Raw genomic sequence first — 23,256 nt, forward strand, 5'->3', positions numbered from 1 at the left:
GAATGCCAGTTTTCTGCGTGTGGCAGGTGTTTTCTAGTTCACAAGACAGCAGTGCATATTTACCATATACCATGGCTGGAGTCAAATTCCATACTGCTGACTCTGCTGCATTGAATACTGACTGCAGCAGTGTGGGAGTAAAAGCCATATTCCTGCCTGGCACATATTAATTTGTGGGAGCATTTGGGAATATAGCCTGTAAGTCACAATGACTTTATACGTTTTTGCAACATGCTAATAATGGTCAGTATACTGCATTCTTTATTCAGAACATGCTTTAAAATAATTCAGAATGTGACAGACATATTTTGGTTAGTGATGGCTGTTGTAGAATATTTTAAAGTTATGACAATTGGCTGTTTCTTCACAGCTTGTAGGCATTTATAGATATCTAGTATGCTGTGCTTGAAGTTGAGGTTACAACATCAGGAACTGTTTTGATTATGAAATGTTTTGTAATTTACTATGTGACTGTATGAAGTAATGTTTACTTTTCTCTTATAGGCCCTTTGGTCAACAGTTTGTACTATTTTGGTGTGGTCTTTGTGCTAGTAAGTATTTGGACTTCTTGTATTCTTCTGCATCACAGATTAGCTTCAGAAGGAGAGTTTTAAAATAAAGCTTGTAAACCTCAGCTGTGACTGTTAATGAACATCATGAATTCCATGTGTTTGATGTTATTTATTGTTTAATGGTATTATGATTTTTGACTGTAAAGATGTCGTATCTCCATGACAATTAATCTTTAAATAAAACAAAATAAAAAAAAGTTTTTCACCCGTGCTGTCCCCCACTACATCCCACTTCCCCATGACCTTTCGTTCTCAGAATCATGCACAGTTTGTCTTTCACGACAGGGAGGTGAGAGTGAGAGTAACCAGCTCCCCCAACACACAGAAATATCATATAGTTATGTCCTCTTACGAATTGGATAGTACAAGAAATCTGAGCTGCAGGATTTTTTTCCTTTCTTCTTCTTCTTCTTGCTCTCTCACTATATTGCTACAAATGCAGGAATGACTTGCACTGAACCCATGACCCTCAGTTGGTTGCAACATTAATGCTTACACTGTAACCTAGCTTCTTGTTGGCAGTCAGCAAAAAAGTGCTGGTCCATTCCTTTTCTGGTCCTCTGGACTATTTCTGTTTTCTTCGCCAACTTGCTGTAACTTGAGTCTCCTTTCAAACCTGCATCACTGGCGAGGTCAACAGTATTACACTCTTAAACTACTGGGCCAGCGTCCAACCTTCTCCCAGCTTATTTTGCGTAATAATATCTCTAAGCACTTACCTGATACTGTAAATATGAAAATACAATTTATAAATAAAAGTATTTTTTTACGAAAAAAGTATTGGTTAATAGTGCTAATAATCATGACAGAGATAAGATTCCTGACTTGGAGTTGTGGCTGTGTTCTGTTTTTGTACCTTATCTCCTCAGCTTGTATTTATCCACTGAGCTACTAGAGTAAAGCCCATTCATTATTTCATTCTTGGTGCTCAGTATACAGCTGGTGTAGAACATAGGGTTAAACGCTGTTTGCTTCCTAAGCCAAGTCAAACTTGATCTTGATGGAGAGTTGTGCTGAGCTGTGACTGTTAATTGTAGTCCCATTGGCAGGCTTTCACTGTCATGAGAACTGAATTGCCTGCCAGTAGTTTAGTCATTTAGGATTTAACCCATGCATGTCTGTAGAGCTGAATTTTTTGGCCTCTTTGCATGGTCTTTTAGAGCTGCAGCCAGTGCAGGCCAGGTGATGTTTATTCTGCATCACTGTACTTTATTAACCTGTTTCTTGAGCTTCCTACATTCCATGCATTGCTTAGCTCCTCAAATCATACCAATACCTCTTTACTGCTCTTTCATTTCTGCTTGAATCAATATTTGAAGGGCAAGAGTGGTGCTTTTTACTGTGAATACCTCACATTCAGCTTTACTGTCATTTATCCATTCCTGCACAACTGATTTACACTGTAATGTATGTGTGAAAGTACAAAGACCCATTTATTCAGTTATATTTGAAGTAATGCACACAGATGCATTGCTCTACAGCGATGCATGCAATCACGGGCAATCTTTTTGAAAGTCAGAATGAACATGAAAATATTTCCAAAAGTGCTGTTTTCTGTTTTGGAAAGTAGTACTGGAGAAATCACAGTACCACTGTATTGATCTGTCCATTTGCTGTTGTGTCATTGATGCACTTCGGCCTATAAATTAAATTGTTCTCGGTAACATTTCCTTAAATGTCTTGACTATGTATGTACCCAGAAAGGCTTTTATGAAAAGTTCTGATTGTATTATTCATTCCATTCATTCCATTCATTAAGTACACATGTAACAGAAAAAAAAAAAACTTGGACTGTAGCAATATGGAGTTTAATGTTGCATATGTAAATTAGTAGGAGTTAAAAGAGATGCAGTGCAGACTGTGCAAGAGAAAAGATAAGCAAGATTATAAACTCCAGTCAGTAAACTTTGACTGATTTAACACAATACATTGTAGTTGTACTTAATTAAAATTTAAGACATGTCTCATGTAATGTAAATGCAAATCATTATAGTGTGCTAGAGTTTCCCAAAAGTCTTAGTGCTATGTGCATAAATGGCCAAAGACCAGCAAAGTGTGTACAGTGGGTTTGTTTAGCAATAAAACTGTGCTAAAGCACTCTGTGGACTTTTAACAGAAAGTATGCTCTCTCCCTACCCACATACAACTGATACGCTGATACTGCATAGTTCTGTTATTTGGTGTGACTGCTAAGGCATAACCATGTCTTCAGTAAGTTTCAAGAGCTTGTGCTATGCTAGTTCTGTAGTGGTTTACTTTTGTAAGTAGTTTAAAGTGCCACTGTGTGGTAGAAAAAATAACTGCACAAAGCCGATGTGCTCCATTTCCATGAGAACAACTGCTCTGTGTGTGTGTGCGCGCGCGTGTGTGTGTGTGTGTGTGTGTGTGTGTGTGTGTGTGTGTGTGCGCGCATATGTGCGTGTGTGTGTGCGTGTGTGTGCGTGTGTGTGTGTGTTATATATGTATATATTTTCTGACAAATAGAAAATTCTTTCACTAACTTAACAACCTGGCTGGTATACCTTTGTTTTATCTCTTTGAAGAAACAGAAGCATTTGTATGCATATATACATAGAAAGCCATATGTGGCCCAAATGTACTCCTCGTTGCTTTTAATGAAGCATAATAGCAAAAATTAAAAAAAAAATACTGTTGTAGGAGAGTTCACATCACAACTAGTTGTTTTAAAGTGATATACCGTGTTATTTTACTACAGCAGTCCAACACAATTTTGTTTTGTGGCCCAGTACAGATGTGACCACATATAACTGTCCAGCTGCTTGGCACTATCGCATATGTTGGGTGAGTTTAAAAGGTTCTTCTCCAGAAGCTGCAAAACAAACCCATGCTTTTTGCGTTTAAGTGTTAAAAAGCTAAAGATGATGTATAAACTGTTAGTCACTGTCTTGTAATTTACTAGAGATGCAGCCGTGAAAGGGAAGACAACAGGAAAAAAAACATAGTGGAATTAGATACCCAAAATCAGTAAGGGGGCGATAGAACCAGAGGTGGATGGACAGGAACCAACACTGCAAGGTGAACAGGAGAGACGTGGGCTCAGAGAGAAAGTTAGATGTGAGATGTAAAGAGTAAATGAAATATAACAGTGGAGAGTCCTTGCAGAAAGAATATAGTATGGATGGAAAAGAAATTATATACACCAAGGAGAGGGAGGAAACCAGCATAGATAGTGAAGAAGATTTAAAAATGATGGAAGAGAAGGTGGAAATATTACAGGAAGAAGAAGTAGTGACATGAGGCAGGAAGTGAAGGAGATGAGACCTAATGTGAGGAAAGGGAAGAGGTTTTTGATGATATAGTTGGAAAGGGGATCAGAAGCCTAGGCAAGCAAAAAAAGATAACTCAGATCTCAGTAAAAATTACCTTAAGACATCAATTGGATAAACTAATAGAACAGGTAAATGAAGTGCTTATCATGGGAAGGTGTAGACACATGATATTTGTAGACAACCAGTGATCTGTCAAAGTATGCAGCTGATATTTCAGCCTGCTGGGCCAAGGAGGTGGCAGTAAGATGTCAAGAAATGGTGTTAGAATTACCTTTCTCAGAAGTGTTAATGTCAGCAGCCATCACACAGAGAGAAAAAAGAATGTAATGAGTTAGCTCTTAGTGTTATCTGAAAGTTGTATAAAGGAATGCCAAAGAAGACAGTGTAAATATGGTTTAAATTTTTTTTATTACAGTATTTGGCAGGTAAACAATAATTTGACTTCACAATGTACCAGCTACTACAATTTACACTGTGTAGATTAGAACCTGATTGGGTATAGCACTTCCATTTTCTGTCTGTAAGCTACATATTAGAATCCTAAATAAATGATAATGGAGGCCAGTTTGCATAATGTTTAAGGTCTTTGTGTCCCATGCATAAATTACAAGGTTCACTCTTGATCTTTGGCCTCTACCTGTATGAGGTTTCCATGTTCTGTCTCTGTCACTTTGGGGTTCCTTCTACCTCTGAAAAAAAAAACAGACCAAAAAAAAAAACATGCTGAGCATTTCCCCCTCAAACTCACCCAAGAATGGAGTTATTGGCAGTAGCACAGAATAGATCATGCCATATAGGGGAAATGTTGTATAGACCAACCATTTTGAGCATCAACTGTGGTGCACAGTACCCTGTATATAAGTGAACATAGATTTCAAACTGGACAGTATGTCAGGGATAGCCACTTGACAGTGTAAAAATTGGCTCTAGGTGATTTGATCATGTTGACTAGGGTCACCAAAAATGTTCATGGGTATTTGTTAGTGATAAGTGGGTTGATGACCTAGCCTACTCTGACCTACACCAGGGACCCCATGCTAAGGGGTGCATGTGCCCCTGTTGGCCAGTGTGTGCCTGCCATAAAACCCAGCTTGTTACCTGGGATAGCTCTGTTGAAAAAAAAAATCAACTTGCAAACATTATCTAAGGATTGTTACACTCAGTTTAGGTGCACTAACAAGACGAAGCTTGGAAATGGATGACATGATGGTAAGGAGGAGGCTGGACATACTATGTTTTCAGGAGATAAGATGGAAGGGCAATGCAGCAAAGTCACTTGGCTTTGGATGCATAGTCTACTACTCAAGAGGAGTACGGACTAGAAATAGTGTGGAAATTGTGGTGAGGAAAAGTCTTCAGAAGACAGTGAGGGATGTCATCAGAATTAGTGACAGACTCATGGCAATTAAACTCCAGTGTAAAGATAGGGCAGTATTTATAATATCAGCCTATGACCCACAGCAGGGTTGTGATCGTGAGGAAAAGAGTACATTCAGACAACAGTTGCAGCACCTACTAGATAAAGGAGAACATGAACAGGTGTTGATAATGGGACACGTGAATGCGCATATCAGGACAGACAGAGCAGGATATGAGGACTGCCTGGGTCCACATGGGTGGGGCAACAGGAATAAAGAAGGAGAGGCTTCTGCCTTGGAAGTGAAATGGCTTGATGGCAGCGAATACACAGTTCAGCAAGAGAGACAGTCACAAGAGCACATACAAAAATGGCCAAAACACAACTCAGGTGCACTTTCTCCTAGTAAGCAAAGGACATTGGGGTAGAATCGTGATTGTTTCACCAGGGATGTGTGTGCAATCTACACACAGCAGTGGTCAGAAAAAGTTTTAAGGTCAACAAAAACTAGACTGAAGACCTGAAATTTGAATGGAGAAAAAGCACAGGATTTCAAGGAATTACTCAGGCTCTAGCACCTCAAGAAGAGGAAGAAGAAATAGTTGGAGTTGAAGAATGGCAGTGCCTCAAAACAGCATGTGTAAGGACTATAGAACAGATATGTGGCCAAGCCAGGTATGGAAGCAAGGTTCATAAGGAAAACTGGTGGTAGAGAATTCAGAAGTTCAGGAAGTCATCAAAAGAAAGGAGTGCAGGAAAAAATGGGAGATAGAAAAGACAGACTAGGCTAAAAAGGAATACTGGTTGGCTAACAAAAAAGACTAAAAAATTAGTTGTTATAGTACAGAACAAAGCATCAGAGGCACTATACTAGCTTCTGGAAAGTGAGTCAATAGATAGCACAAAAATTCTTAGGTTGCAAGGTAAAGACAGGAAAATAAAGAAGATAGTTAGACACCTTCATAAGGGATGCCAGCAACAGCCTGTTCGCTACTCCACAGGACATCAAAGGTAGATGGAAGGAGTACTTCCAGTAGCTTCTGAATGAAGAAAACTACACAGATGTTGTATTGTCCCAGACATAGCCTCCACTGAAACAAGAAGAGGAGCTCAACCTAAAAAATAAAAAAAAAAACAGCACTGAGGAAAATTAGTTCAGGGAAAGCTGCAGGCTCAGATGAGATCACAGCAGATATGATCAAGATGTTGGGTGAGATGGGGAAAAATGGCTCATGAGGCTATTCATAGCAGTATGGAAAGAGAGGCACACCCTAAATGACTGGAGAATAAGCATACAAGTGCCAGTGCACACGCACAAAGGGGACATCCACAACTGTGTGCAGTACGGAGGTATCAGACTCTTGTCATACTGCATGAAAGTTCTGAAGATGGTGACTAATAAATGAATACGCTGAGTAGTAGAAAGAAAGATGGAAGCTGAGCAGTTTTCATTCAGATCAGAATGCAGCATAGCTGATCTGATGTTTACAGTTAGACAGATAGTTGAAAAGAAACTAGAGATGAAGAAATAGTCCAACTGGACATTCCTATACCTGGAGAAAGCATATGACAAGGTCCCAAGATGGCTGATTTTGGCAGCCCTGCGATGGTTGAAAGTCCCAGAAACATCTCTAGAATTGGTATGTGCTGTGTACAAGGACCCAATGACTCAAGTAAGAACAGTGTTTGGTCTGACAGAGGGGTTCCCAGTGGGAGTGGATGTGCATCAGGGTTTAACTCTGAGCCAACTGCTGTTCGTAATGGTGATGGACTATATTAGCAAACAGGACAGAGGACACAGATCAACAAAGTTGCTGTATACAGACAATGTGGTATTACAAGCAGACTCTATGAGCAAGAACTTCAGCAAAGAATAGGGGAATAGAATGCAAAACTGAAGGCACATGAGATGAAACTGAGGACATCAGAGCAGAAGCCAAAGTAGCTCCAATGGCAGCAAGTGGGGAAATCAGAATAAGCTTAGAAATGAGATAGAAGGGAAATAGTGTAACAGGTTAATGGCTTCAAGTATCTGGGAAGGGTGGTTGAGGAAAAGGGATGTCTGAATGAGGAGGTCAAAGCTAGAATCAGAAGGGCTGCAGCCAAATGGCATAGAGTTTCAGGGGTAGCATATGATAAAAAAATGCCAAAAAAGCTAAAAAGTAAGGTGTATTAAACTGTGGTGTGACCAGTACTGCTGTATGGTACAGAAACTTGGTCAGTAAAGGCAGAGCAGTTGAGGACGCTAGAGGTGATGGAGATGAAGTGCCTAAGATGGCTGGGAAGTATGTGTTTACCTGCAATTTATGGGGGACTGGAATTCAGTAAAGAATTATGAGCTAATACATTGGATGGTGAAGAAGATGAAATGAAGCTCAAGAAATGATGGATGGCATGACTAATTTATGCGGGCTGACTGATTTTTGCAAATAGCACAGAGGACTAAAGATCTGAGCTGCTAATGAACTGCTTCCTGTGCCCATGGTACAGGGTTTGATTCCTTCCACGTTCATTTGCCTGCTGCCTGACTGAGTAAACCACTTAATCAGATGGTGCTCCCTGGTCACCTTTGAAAAGGGACATTTGTGTTCATTGGATTTATATGTTCAACATACAGGTAAAATAAAATAAATACCAATATCTTCATTAGAAAAAGATTATAATTTCTACTCAGACTACCATAAGAGTGAATATAAGTTGTGTTATGAGATGCTAGAGATCATAACAGGTGGACAAGTGTAACAGGTAAGACTTTTATGTAAGAATGCATCAGATTTTCCCCCAGTACCTCTAAGCTAACACTAACAGAATGCAAGGACAATGACAGCAGAGAAAACACATGATGACATCAGAGCAGGAGCCAAAGTAGCTCCAATTGCAGAGAAGGTCAAAGAAAACAGATTACAATAGCCTGAGCACATGTGCAGAAAAGCAGAAGAAAATCTGGTGAAGAAGATTTGGGACAGGCAGGAAGAATGCAAGATGAAACAAGGGTGTCCAGCAAAGAGCTGGATGGACTGTGTGAGAGAAGACCTGCAACAGTCAGGCATGACTGTTGAAAAAGGCAGGATAGTGGCACTGAATTGAGAGAGAGATGGTAACAATTGACATGACACCCTGACCCCATGTAGGAAATGGGAACAAATAGGGTTGATGATGATCATTATATGCATACATAGACTGCCTATGATATCTATAATAAACTCATTCTTTCTAGTATAGAAAGACTAAATGGGTGTCTGAATGATAGTTACTTTTCTTAATTCTCCATTCTTGATGCTTTCTTTTAATTCTCAGGAATTTTCTAGGCTCACATATGATGATGTCCAGGGTCTGTGTTTGGCTACCGAATGAAAAAAAATCTTGAACGGCTAAATATCGTAATTAAAACATTGGAAAGGAAAATTATCGAACCACTACTTCTTTGAAAATGTAAATCATTGAATGGCCATAGTTGTCCAACATCGTGAACACAACCAACCAAGGTGGAGGGCTGCACCCTCCACAGCCCCCAACTATATATACCAAATCTAGAGATCACACTACAGTGGGAAATAAGACAAATTTCTCAGATTATTTCTTTCTCCAGATGTTTTCTCTCAAATTCTTCCAGTTGTTCCTCTCACTCTCTCACAGCTATGTTACTGCAGTGATTGTACAGTACAAGTCCCCTACTGGAAAGTTTTGTAAACTACTTGGAAAGTTTCCTGTAAACATAGCTAATATACAGTATGTGAGTGTGCTGAACTCAGCTTAGCTACTGACATATACCGATAGTTGGCAAGATTGCATACTCCTCTGGTGTATAGTACAAAATGAGCTTGTGTTTTATGCCATGGTTAAATCTTTTTCATAAATGGAAGCATTATCCTTAGGCAGTCATCTGTCACTTTAAGACATTTTGAATACTGGCACAGAAAATATTTCTCACCTTAGAATCGACTCAAAATTTAGACTGCTAAAAATTAACAAACTGCATCCTATTATAATGATAATAGAACTTTCTCAGAGAAATATCTTAAGTATTAGCTGTCCTTCATCAGACTAGTACAACATAATGTCACAGACTGGGTTTTCCTTGTTAAATGAGGTTTCATGCAGATAGAAGAAACAAGATAGCACAAATGACATGTACTTTGAAGTTTAATTTTTTATATTCACATTTGTCATACATAATACATATGCTGCCTACTTATTGCCCCTATTTTATGTGTTTCCTGTTATAGAACACTAGGGGTATAATGACTGGATACAGCAATGGGCAAGGGTGAGAGGTTTAGTAACTGGAGGACCATATGGAGAGGCCTAACAGAGACTAGATGCATGCATGGACTAGGCCCATCTTTCATATATTTTATTTATGCTTTGCCAGTGACCTCCCTCAAATTATAACCTCATTTCTTTCGGAGGGCCATACCAGTCAATCCTGGAGTAAATTTGCAAATACCCATCCAGTCATCTAGGGTATATTTAAACAAAGATGGTGAATTACACTGCTTAATAAGAAAGGGGAGATTATTCCAGAGGTTTGGGAGGCACTTAGTTATAATTTAATATCTGATGGTGAAGATTTAGGTATTTTGTTGTAGTATTGGTGGTGCCATTGGATGCAAGGAGGTACAGGAGGTCCAAGATGATTCAGTATCTTATAGGGTAGTAATCAAGGCTCCCCTCAAAAGCCCATAAGGTACTGAATTAAGGGATTGAGCTTCCAGCCTCTCTCTTGATGTTCTTTTTAAGTTAGGAACCTTTGCGGTCTTTCTAATTATTTTTTTTTATGTTTAGTGAGCTACATACAGAAGGGGACATTTTCCTCAATAACTGGTCCAATCAATGCTAAGTTTAAGGGAGTGACTATCTCTTTAGTGTTTGGAGATATTCCTTTTGCGATTATCTGTGCTAAATAAAAAAAAGATTTCTGGACAATCGTTGTTACATGATGGTCAAAAGAGAGGGAATTATTAACCCAGGTTTCTAGGTCCATGACTACATTTTCATTCTGTAGTGGCCTGTTGTCTGTACAATATGAGGGGACAAGATGTCTGCTAAAATTGGCAATACTAAACTTTGTAGCATTTAGTTTGAGACTGTGCTTAGTACACAAATCGGTTTACCAAGAAGAGCTCATGCTGGAGGCTTTTGGTGTAAGAGATTGACATAACTCACTGTGACCGTGTCCTTGTTCAGACTTGTGAGTGACAAGGCACTGTGTCTGACAATAGTGTCATCTCTCACTATAATATTTCTGCTGCTGCTGCTCTGGTTCAGAGTAGTAGATTTGCTTTGGTTTTGTCCAAGGTAAGTCTTTATGATAGGTATGCACAAGGTGGATGAGTGGCCAGATGTTCTGCTTATACTTAGTATTCTTATTTCTAGGAGGTTTTGGGAGTGATTTTTTACAGCCTTGGCATAAGACATTTTGCCTTGATTAGTGAAGGATTGTGGTGGAAGTTTATGAAGCTCAGAGGTCAAGTTTTAGGTGAGAGAGATGCCGCCAAATTAATTAGATATTTACACCTCCCACAGATGGAATTATTGGTGTTGAGAATAAATTTGTTATCTGTGAGCATAAAGCATGCAGTACATGTTTTAGGAGACCTACCACTAAACGGTTGGCAACAGGTGTGAAATTAATAGACTGGCCTTTCATTTTGTCCAATGCTTAAATGTCAAAACCATTCTGAAAGACTTCCTAACCAAAATCTGTCTCTGTTTTGGTTCAGCATCAGGATAAACTAAATCCCTAAATGTTGAACAAGTACCCATTCATACCTTACATCTCCTTACCATCCCTTTTTCACTCACTTCCTTACTTTTATCAATTTCTCTCTCTTGGCTTTCTCTAAATATACCATAAGCCTGCTTTCGGTTCACTCCATATTGTAATTTCTGTTTGTGTTATACTAAGTTACCTTTAATTTCTCTATAAATTGGCTAAAATTAAATGCAGCAGAGGGTCAATGAAATTATGGTAGAATATAACAAATTACACAGTTGGCTGTCTAATGAATGGCACTCTTGTCCCAGATGTTGCAGATTTTAAAAGTAAGACTGAAAAACGAATTAATACTCGTAGGTATTGCACTGTACATTAAACAGGCAGGAAGAATAAAACAGAGGGTAAATTAAGATTTACCAGTCTTAAGGGGAAGAACTGCCAGACTTATTTTTTAGTACTCATCAGTTGAGTATCTTCCAAACACATTTTATAGTAAGAGTGGTTAACTCAAGAGCCATTCACTACAAACAAAAGAGCAATATATAGTTGGCTGGGTAGGCACTCAGTCTACTGGATATATGGAATACTGTAAGAGGGTAAAAGTATTTAAACAGCTTAAAAAGGGTGAATTCACAAATGATACTTTTATGCTTACTGACAACACAATGAAAGAGGAAAAGGAGATATATATATATTTTTTTGCCAGATGAATATGTGGGGTGGATAACAACGTGTACACTGGCTCAGAATCATAGTTGGCTTAACCAGCACCCTGTGCCTGTACCATGATCCACAGCTCCACCCCCTCAGCTCTTCAAGTGAAGAGAAAAAAAGCACTTTATTGTAATATGCTGATTTGCTTATTACAATTAGATTAACTGCTTTATTGTATTAAGCTGATCAACTATTACAGTCACATCCTCACACCCCCAGCTCTTCCACTGAAGGTCAAAAAATAAAATAACAGATGTTCCTTCTACTGGCACGCCAACCAGGTGGCCATTTGCATGACTTGCCCGCCCCCTCCTGCCCCAACCATTCAGATCCAATTTCTGTGCTCTGCCCTGACCCCTTTTCAATACTTTTTTAAAAATAATTTCTTCTTTTAAACTTTAGTAAATAGATTGCTACAAATTTAGCAAGCAGTTGCTACAAATGATACCCTGTCTGCACGGAACATTATGGTGCTCATGTTTTAGTTTTAAAAAAAAATCTTCTTTTAAACTGTAGCAAACTTCTTGCTACAGATGTAGCAAACAGTTGCTATAATTTATACCCTGCCAGCAAAGAGCACTACAGTACTCAATTTTTAGTTAGAAAAAGAGATTTTTTTTTTACTTTTAAACTGTTGCAAAGCATTTGCTAGAGCATAGACCACATACAGAGTGCTTAGTTTTTAAGCAAATTCAATACTGGCTTTCAAAAGCCAGTATTACATTACATTGGGATTGGCTGACTATGGCCCACAACATTTTGCATCTGGGGCAGTTGCCCCTCTCACCCCACCCTAGCTGTGCTACTGCACTGACTTTAAAAACCCATCAAGAACTGGATGGGGAAAAAATTTCAGCCACATTTACTTACAGTAAAATGCTTGCAAACCATCCCAGCAACAGAAATATTAGAATAAATACAAGTACCAACCAGGTTTTACATTTCTGTGTAAGAACACTCAGAAAAAAAATGTCACATCTTCAAAATTAGTCCAGAGAGAAAAGACCGAAAGAAACACTAAGCCTTGATATAAGTAGAAGTACATTAAAACAAAACAAGTATGAGAAAAAAACAAAAAACAAATAGCAAATAGCTCTGCAACAAGTCAGAGGTGGTCAGACACTAAAATGATAGGAAGCAACCATCTCACATGGCTAACTACTTCATAGGTTCATAGGTAGGTACTAGGCTATCTGCCCAAGGGCCTAAGTAAGCCTAGCCAACAAGGTTCCCTGGCTTTCCTGTACCACTGTCGAGCAGAGCCACAGAAGTGATCCCCGGGGTGTATTTCCTATTTCCCATCCACTCATCAAGACTTTTCTTGTCGAGTGCTAATGAGGAACTTTGTTTGATATAGATAGGTAGTTTATTCCAGAGTATGGGAAGTCTCTGGGACAGGAATCTATCCCTCTGGCATGTTCTGTTTATTGTGGTGACAAGGTTTAGGTTCCCTAGAGCATGTAGGTCAGAGGGATTGGGATTTCTTTAAGTGGAGCATGTCCAACAGCTCTGGGTTTGACATAGCTTTATATGTTAGGCAGAGATCACCTCAGAGTAGGCGATATGCTACGGAGTAAAGCTGGAGTTTTTTGAGATGGTCAGTGTAGGGCATCTGTTTGTGGCCAGTAATCCTGTTTGTGAGGTACTTCTGTGGCCTTTCCAGCTGCTGCAGATGTCTTGTGAGGTACATTCCAAAAGGGGCGTTGTACTCCATAATTGGTCTAATGAGTGTCAAGTAGAGGGGAACAATGACCTCTTTTTTCCTGGATGAAAACCCTTTTGTGATGAGGTGTGGCACATAAAAGGACTTCTGACTACTGTGGCGATGTGATTATCAAAGGAGAGACTACTATCCACCTGGGTCCTAAGGTCTCATCACACATTCAGTGTTAAGTAGACTGCTGCCTATGTGTTAGTTCATGAATACAGATTTTTAACAAAGGGGATGACAATGCACTTTTTGGCATTGAGCTAGAGGCCATGGCTCTGACACCAGGCATCTGTCTCAGTGAGGCCCTTCTGTAGGATGTCCACATCATTTGAGGACACGACTATGGCTCCTAGTTTGCAATCATCTGTGAACTTCATTAGCCAGAGGCCTTCTGTGTTAGCCTACACTTCAGAGAAGTAGATACCAAGCAGGAGAGGTCCCAGGACTGAACCCTGTGGTACTCCCCTTATCACTGGTTGGAAGTCAGATTTGGAGTCTGCAACTTTTACAGTGTGGGTTCTGTCAGTGAGCCAGTTGGCAACCCATCTTGTGATGTAGGGATTTATACCTAGTTTAGTGAGTTTAGCTATAATTCCTGAATGGGGGAAGGTGTTGAAAGCTTTGAGTAGGTCAAGACAGGCTATGTGAACCACCTTACCCTCGTCTACGGTTTTGGTGAATACCTCAAAGAAGTCGATCAGGTTCAGGAGGCCATGATCTGCCTTTCACAAACCTGAACTGGGTGGGGTCCAGAGTTTGGAGGTTACCAATGTCTTTGTTTATGAGTTCCATGATGATACGTTCCATGGCCTTGCAGGCCAGGCTTGTCAGGCTAATAGGGCGATAGTTCCCAGGATCAGTAGTGGCTCCCCCTTTGTGGAGTGGGATAACTGTTTCTGTGCACCATTCAGTGGGAAGAAAGCCTGATGTGAGGCTATGATTGAACATGGCGCTTTGGTGGGGAGCCAGTTCATTCTGAAGTTCATGTAAAATGCAGCCTGGGATGTTGTCCAGTCCCATGGATGCTGTGTTTTTTGGCTTTAGAGAGTGCAGCTTTTACCTGCGTAGCTGTGATTACAGGGACTGTGCATTCTTCCTGTATAGATATGGGCCCTTTAGGGGGTGAGAGGGGGGTAAAGTTAGCACTGAACCTATCTGCTAGGATGTTGGCAAAATCAGTTGGTTCTGTAATTTTCGTGCCCTTGTGCTGTAACTCATAGCAGATCTGGGTGTTGCCACTGATATTCTTGACATAACTATAGAATGCTTTGTGATTGTCCTTAGAATCAGTGATAATTTTGTTTTCGTAGCTAGCTTTGGAGGATCTTATAATGGATCATAGCTTCTTACTGAGGCTGACCAGGGAGCTCCTCCACTCATGGGTTTTTACTCTCTTTTGCAACAGTTTTTTCCTTCTGTTGTGCAATTTGTTTATGGCAGGGGACCACCAGATTGCCTTCCTTTTTTTTGGAGGATAGCATCTTGGTTCTGTTTGGGATAGCACAATCCATGCACTCATGTAAGTGCTTATAGAGTGCATTTGTGTAGGATTCAGCAGTTTTAACTGTATTGTCCATCTGCATGGGTGTCGTGAAGTTCGCCACTTCTGTCTTAAGAAGCATGAAATTGACTTTGGAGAAATTTTTTACCATGGTTTCCATAATGGGGTGGGGGTGGGATGTGAATATCTAGGGTGATTAGTTTATGGTCGACTCAGACCAACGAGGAGTTGACTTCAGGTGTGGAACACAGCTCACCCATGTTGGTAATGACTAGGTCTAGAATATTGTTGCCCCTGGTGGGGGTGTGGATAAGTTGATCCAGGGCATTGGAATCTATGAATTCCAGAAAGCGTTGAGCAAAGGAGTTGGTACATGAGTAGTTTTCCCAGTTAATGGTGAGGTAGTTGAAATCGCCCATTATTAGGGTGTTTGGGTGAACCCTAATATTTTCCAGTATATCAAGAAAACAGGAGTGGGAATCCTGGAGCATGGTGGGGGATCTGTAGCAAGCTACAATTTGGATTGCAGTTTTGCCCAGAGTTAGTTGCACTTGGATAACCTTGGATGTATTATGCTGAGCAACTAGCCTGGAGATGTGAATATCCTTTATGAATATGGACACACGTCCGCCTTTGGTGTTCTGGTCCAGGTTACATAGCTGAAAAGTGTGGTATGAGTTATAGCCTGGTAGTGCAGGGGTGCTCTCTGGAGCCTTGAGCCAAGTCTCAGTCACTGCACAGATATCAATGTTCTCCATTTTAAGGAGTGCCTCGAGTGAGTGCATTTTGAGATTTAGACTTCTAGCATTGAGTAGCATTACCCTCAGTTTTTGCTCGCCTGTTCCTGTTATGGTGGTGAATTTGTAATTTGAATCTTGCCTAAAAAGGCACTATATAGGGTGGCAAGAGCCTTTGCCAGTATCCAGAATCCCAGGGGAGATAGGTGCAGGCCATCTCTGGCAAAGCATTGTGGTTTGTCGACCATGTCGTCCCAGGCAGACAGATACTGGATCCCCTTAGAATGACATCAGAAGCTTAGCCAATTGTTGAAGTCAATCATTCTATCCTTGTACTGCGGTATCATTCTTGGTGATGGCAGAATGCTACTCAATCTAGGGTCATACCTGCCTGGGCTACAAGATCAAAGAGCTCTTCCATGTCTCTTTTCATGTAGTCCAGGGAGGTATGTCTCAGGTCATTCACACCAACATGTACAATCACAGAGTCATATTTGTACTTGTTGTGGAGTGACCTGAGTGCATGGGTTATGTGGCGGATCCTGGCACCCGACAGGCAGCTGACAGTAACCTTCTCCTTGTTTAATCTGGTGAGTAGGACATCTGTGTGCCTCACTATAGAGTCACCTATGACTAGTGTGTTGGGTACGTTGGTTTGCCTTATGGGCTGTGGTTGAGTGGTACACTGAGTCTGTGGGCTATGTGTCATTTGGGTTGTGTTGGGGGGGTGGAGGTTGCTTGTGTTTCTGCTTTGGAGGTCTCTGTTGCTTGAGCGGATTATTATTGAGATCCTCCATAAATGTTTTTGTGTTTCTATGTGCATTCTGGTCATGTAGATTTAGTGGGACTATGTGATGAGTGTGGTGTGGTACAAGTGTTTACCTTCTCCTCTTGACTGTCAAGTTCAGTCTTGGTTGGAGAGAGCTTTACCTCCAGTTTGGCTAGATAAGTGCATCTCTCACAGGTTGTAGTGTTGGGTGGCAGGAGGAGAGGGTTGTCTGTGTACATGAGGCAATTGCTACATTGCCCCAAGATGCCCAGATTAATGAGATAGACAGGAGAGAACACTGGTTCAGTTTCTAAGTAGGACTCAGATCCTGGCTAATTAAATTGTTTTAGTTAACGAACAACATAATGTTTATACTGGAATTAATGGGGTTGGCATAATGCTTAAAGTGTTTACCTCCCGTATGCAAGGTGCAAGGTTTGATTCTCACATTTGAATGGAATTTAGCTAGGCTTGAGATGATCTGCAAAGGCAGCTAGCCTGGCACTTACCTATGAACCTATAATTCAGATACTATAAAATGCTTCAAAAACAGTTCTAGCAACAGAAGTATTAGAACAAAGTCAAGTGTAATATAGTCCTGGTGCAGAGATACTCAGAAAAAAATCTCAGTTTAGGTTTAAAATGGATTCAAAGCACTGATCTAAGGTACACCTTCATCATTTTTCTAGCCAGAAAGGACAGAAATAAACATTAAAGCAGGAGAACTTCTGGTATGGCACTGACTGACTAGACATGAGACAGCTCCAGATTGTGATATCAGAGGAAGCCTATCACATCTAGTAGGAAAACAAAAAGGAAAACAGCAGAAAGAAGAGGATAAACTACCGAAAATACAATCATTTGCAGAGAGCACCATTCCAATTTACCATGGAAAATGGGAGGAAAGGAACAGCAGGGTTGCTTCAGAAAAAAAAAATCTGCAACTAGTTCATTAGAAGAAAGATAGATCAAATTTATGCAAAGATTTTGAAAATAAATGGGACTTTATTGGTATATGTAATTTCTAAAAGTAAAAGGATCCAGGAAATAGAGGAATCACTCTCTGAACACTTAGCTTAGTCACATTACAAGCAGCAGAGAAACAAATGAAGAAGAGACCGCTAGAGCAAGAAGTATAGCAAGAGGAACTGAGTCACAAATTTAATGAGCTAGAGAACAGATCAGGATAGCAAACCTGAGATGCATGTCAGTGCAGGAATTAGCAGAAGAAAATGACTGTAAGGAGCTCATGAGAAGCCTTATTAATAAATGATCTGGAATAATATTATTTGATATTGCAATAGATAAGGTTCAAGGGGTTAATATACTTAGAATAACTGTAAGGAAAAAGCCATGACCAAGAGCAATAAAACTTCAAACCTTTCAGCTTAAAGAGAACATTAAACTGTGGAAAAGAGGTCAAATCCTGAAAGCAGGGGAGGCTAGATTGTTCAGGGATAATAATTATTAATCTCAAACTTATTATAAAAGAAATATTTTCCTTCCTAACATAAAAGTTGGTAAAAAAAATGAATCTTCAGTTCAAATTTGTATATAATGCTCATTTAAGAATCTTTTACATTCTATATTTGAAAGCCAATCTGAATCCAGAGCAGACAATCCAAGATCTCAAAAAAAAAAGGAAAAGAAGACATGAATTAAGAAGATGGACATAATGTTGGGAATCAGAGCAGTAAAGCAGCAGGCACAAGTGGTTCATCTCGATATGAGAGACTACCAGCAAAACCATTGTTAATGTTTGAAAGGACGATGCATGAAAAAATAAAAGATACTCAGGATTTATCAAAGAGAAAAAGAAAACATATAGGAAAGAGGACTCTACACATGCGATTACTGAATGACATTTTAGTAACAGGACAAGACACTGTTTTGGATATGTGAATAATAAATGGATGCATGAGTAACCAGATGCTGTTGAAAGCAAATACTGTGGCTCTAACTTGTTAGACAAACCTGCAGTGGGTCATATCACTTTTTAAATGTGGAGACCAACATGCTGAAGTTAGTTATAGAATTAGAATCAGTTATGTTTTTCACATGAGGGCATTGTTGTAAGGGAAAATGGCAGCATAGAAGTGAAAAGTTACTACAACTGAATAATAAAAATACATTGAAATAAAAGCTGAGTTAAATGTCATGCCTTGGAACATCAAGGAAGGTAGTAACATGTTAGTTAAACAGAAGCACAAATAGTATTAATTCAGGAAATGGCATCTATATTACATAATCGAACATTTAAAAGTTTGAACATCATATGGTCGACATCATATGATCAAACTTTCAAAAGTTCGAAAATGTAATAAAAAAATAAACCAAAGAAAAAACCTACCTGAACGGTTTAAGCAAGGGGCAAGCCCCTCTGCACCCGTCACCCCCCCCCGCTCTTTAAATATACCAACTCCAAGATCGCACTACAGTGCAGAAAAGGGAAATCTTCCTTTTCCGCACTGTATGGAGATCTCTGTTGAAATGTTTGAACTTTTAAAAGTTCGATCATATGGTGTCGACCATATGACGTTCGAACATTTAAGAGTTTGACAATGTGATATAGACCCCAGGAAATGCACTTGAATGAAACAGTGATTAGACAGAGTGCAAAGGAAGATTAGTCATGAAATCAATTAAGAAAAACTGGTTGGAAAATGGGAAAGGAAAAAGGATAGATACAACACAGATGTGTTATAACAAAAGGCAACTGACCAGGGATATGTTTGCTATAGTGGCCTAAATGTATTTACAACCAACATCCAGAACACAAGACAGTATTGGATGAAGTATTAGCTTTTCACAGAGGAGTGTTAGTAACAGCAGGGGCTGGAATATAATCAGTAATACAACATATGTCTCTGCTGGAACAAGAATATTTGTGGTAAGCAGAAAAGGAAAATGCTTTGGAAAATACATGCATATTTATGGATTACATGTTTTTACAACTGAAAAACCAGGACCATAACCAGTATGCATATTACTCTTTGAAATATAAGACATGGGCACGACTGAACAGGATTTACATTAGAAAAGAGTATTGTTATTTATAAGCAGAATGAAAATGCATCCCATGCTTTTTTTCAGATCATGCACAGAATGCTCTAAACCTGACTAGTCTAAGTGTCTCTATATACTCTACTCTTCCTAACCCATCTACTCATTAAAAGCAACTCCTTCCTTTTTAAACTATGTTACTAATTATCTCTTGACTACCTTGATTGTATTTACATTCCTTTATTATGCCTGTATTCTGCACTGTACATTTTACTGTGATAACCTGTTATACATACTGTTAATAGTTTTTATCTAGCTCATGTATCCTTAGATGTTATTGTGTTAATTTCATTGTCCTAGCTTGCAGCTTAACTCCCCGGGCCTCTACTGAAAATGGACATGTACCCAGTTGGACTAGCCTGGTAAACAAATGTAAAATAAATAAAAATAAAATAAAAATAAAATTAAAATTAAAAGTTGGCAACAGGGAGTATACTGAAAGACAATGGCTTTTTCCTGAAGAAGACAGCTTTTATAATGTGGATAGATCAAGTGTTACTGCATTGGTAGGCACTGGTACAGATTGAAAAGGAGGTCATTGCTAAAAGCTGGGATAATTCCAAGCTAAAGGACAGAAGAATTTGGTAGAATGTCCACAACTAATATTTAGTCAGCCAAGACAATGTAAAAGATTACAAGAAGACAAAATAGCAAGTTGATGAAAATTTAAATAAACAACTCAAGAAGGCTAGTGAGCATTTAAACAGATTTATGGAAAGCTTGAATGAATGGCAAGTCTAGGCTGTTAAACTAATGTTTTTGATGATAACCCTAGATCTACCAAAATTTTAGATGAGAGACTAAGACAACAAAAAACAGATTAATTGTAAAGAAGAAATAGACAGCAACAAGTAAAATGGAAAGGAATTCCAATAAGATTATGAAAATCATGGAATACTTTAATTTTAAGTTGTGTAAACAGGACAATGAGGCACAATCTAGATCTGGGGAATCAAAAATATGTGAAGAAATTAAATTTACCAAAACTGACTGTTAAATGAAAAAATACTGTAATAGAAAGATCAATACACAGGAGGTTCAGGTTCAGGTTCTTTACTAGTGTACACCAGGAGGCAAAAAACGTACAAGTACAGAATTATGTCTGAATGAAACAGGAAGAACACAACTTTTATAGTATTTCTTACTAGTATTAACCCTCCAGGCTGATGTAGTCAGTCAGAAGGGGTTTTACATCACTTTAGCTTACAATATTCTATTCATCTAAAATGCTGATACTACATTTTGCTTAAAAAAATTTTCTGGTAAACAATGTGGCCTTGCTAGCCACCTGGTTAGTTACAATACCCTTTTATAAAAGTTTCCACTCAAGGTTCTAAATGAATTTGAACATAATAGTAGATACAGTTCTCAATACATTTCTCTTGTTACATGTTATCACTTTCTCCTTGCAGCCGGTGCGTTATCTAGCAACATATACAAGGTTGATTGCTCAAGCGGAAAAGAGCAGAAGATTCTCATTATTTCACACATTTAATTTCCTGACCTAGCAGATAATCACTTGTGAGAAGCATAAACATTAATTCTTGCTGAGCTAGCAGCTGCTGGGGTCAGAGGCCAACTTGCAAAAAGCACACTGCAGTTTCCAAAAGCTTGTCATAACATTAATAGAATAAAATGCATTATATCTTTCTTATTTCTTAATAAGCACTAAACATATACATTAATACATATTTTTCTAATATTTTCCCCCCTGTTAATACTTTTTATTCTATTCTCAGAAGTTTAAACAAATTTTATTTCTTCAAATAGCACAAAGTCAAAAGTTGAACACCCCAAAAACAAGGGGAAACACCAAAAAACATCCAAAAAAATCAGACCACCACCAAATGAGAACCGCGATTGCAGGTAACACTTTAATCACAGCACATCAAGAACATCCAGATTAAGCGCTTTCACCATTCAATAATGGCATCATCAGAGTCAATGTAAGCATAAATCCACTATTCTTAAATACATAGCCTAATCAAGTTCACAATCACTTAAGTAAATAATTAATTAATTACATTGTTAAATAATCAATTGAGTAACCATAGCACATTTGATTTCATTCCTAACCTGCCTGTGAGTATCGTGTTGTTGGTATTCCTTGATCATGGACAGCATTTTAAAGGAGCTTCTATCATCCGTTCAGAAGCTCATAAGTATGTATGAAAAGAATGAAAAGGATAAAAGAAACGGAGGGGCCGTGGTTGGTACTAGCCCCATTAGCACTGGGTGTGTGAGCCCAACCGATACTGAGATTGGCCTGTTTACTTTACATTCACCTATTGCTTCTTTGACGCCAGGACAGAGACCAGCGGCGTCAGTTACGTATAGTGGTGCGGTTGCTGGATCTAGTAGAGGAGGGCCTGTAGAGGGGCCAGAAGTGACGCAAGCACCTTCTATTGCAGCTACCAGTGTGCGTAGACAGCATAACCAGGAGCGTTGGTTTGATTTACCAACTTTGGATTTTTCAACGGTCGATTCTTCAGTCAGTAATAAAAATGTGTTCCCGGCCCTCAGAGAGCAGATATTTCTATACGAAAAGCTCTGTAGAAAGTACAGAGCGTTGCAGCTCGACAACTTGTTTTTGAACAAGTCAAAGGAACTTAAGCAGGTACCTAAGGGTCTGCGACTGTGGAAGCTTCCGATGGGGATTAATGCAGGTACTGAATCTTTCAAAGAGCTTGTTTGTCTGTTTGACCGTACTGGCCTTGAGTTGCTTGATATTATTATTAAAAGCAATCAGGGTAAGTTAATAGAGCTGTGGAGGGAGATTGATAAACTTTATATTAGTATTACTTCTGACCTTTTTTTCTTCCAATACCAGGCATGGTTTGACAAAGTTTTGTCAAAGTTGGATTTATTTGTTAAACAAAGTAAAGAGACTAAACAAAAAAAGCTTATTCGGGATACCGCAGATTATGCTAATGGGCGTGCTTATCCTGTGGGCGGCCAAAGACTTTATTCTACGGCGAGTTTGCAGCATGGTTTGGACAATAATGGTGACATTGGGGGGGATAACAATGAATGTAATAACAATAATGATTGCGAATTTCAGGACGCTGATGTTTTTTTTAGATTCAACAAGTGGCCCAAGGAGGTCGGAGCGTCTATTAAACAGAAGTTGGAGAGAGGGTCCTTTATATGACAGGGGTATGGGGAGGGGGAGGGGGGTGATGTGGAAGGATCATCCAAATTATTAGAGTTTGGGTTCCAGGATGATTCAGGAGATGTTTTTAGTAACACAAATCAAGAGTTAACCAACAGGTCCATTATTCAGGATTATGTTTTTAATAACAATGACAATGATAATATGAGTACAAGCAACAATGATATTTTAATCGAAATACATGATAATGGCTTGGGTATTAATAATATGTGTGAACATTCTGTAGATAACGAATTGTTTTGTGTTTGTGTCGAAGACATGCGGGTATGTTCACTAGGTGTAGGTCATTCAATGATGGATTCTGATGTTAACAGTGAAGGAAGTGGGATTGAATCTGATTCTATTTTGCAATGTTCTACTTTGACAAAAAATGGGTTCATTATTTATAACTACACTGATTTAGAAATGGGTGATAGTTATTTTGGTTTATTTAGTAAAGGGATTAAGTTTGTCCCGAACTATAGGTTGGATGTGGCTCAAATCCTAGTGGATTTTAAATTGTTTTTGAGAAGACTCGACCTTCAGTTATATTTTCAACAGAAGAATGTTTGTGATTATGATGTAAGTAGTTGTACAACAGCGGTGCCTTTAAAAAGGACGAGCACCTTTGTTCCACCACACAATTGGGTTCTGTTAGTGTTTGACAAACTA

The sequence above is a fragment of the Protopterus annectens genome, chromosome 9.part0, assembly GCF_019279795.1.
Source record: "Protopterus annectens isolate FY-2018-M chromosome 9.part0, PAN1.0, whole genome shotgun sequence".
Lineage (NCBI taxonomy): Eukaryota > Metazoa > Chordata > Ceratodontiformes > Protopteridae > Protopterus > Protopterus annectens.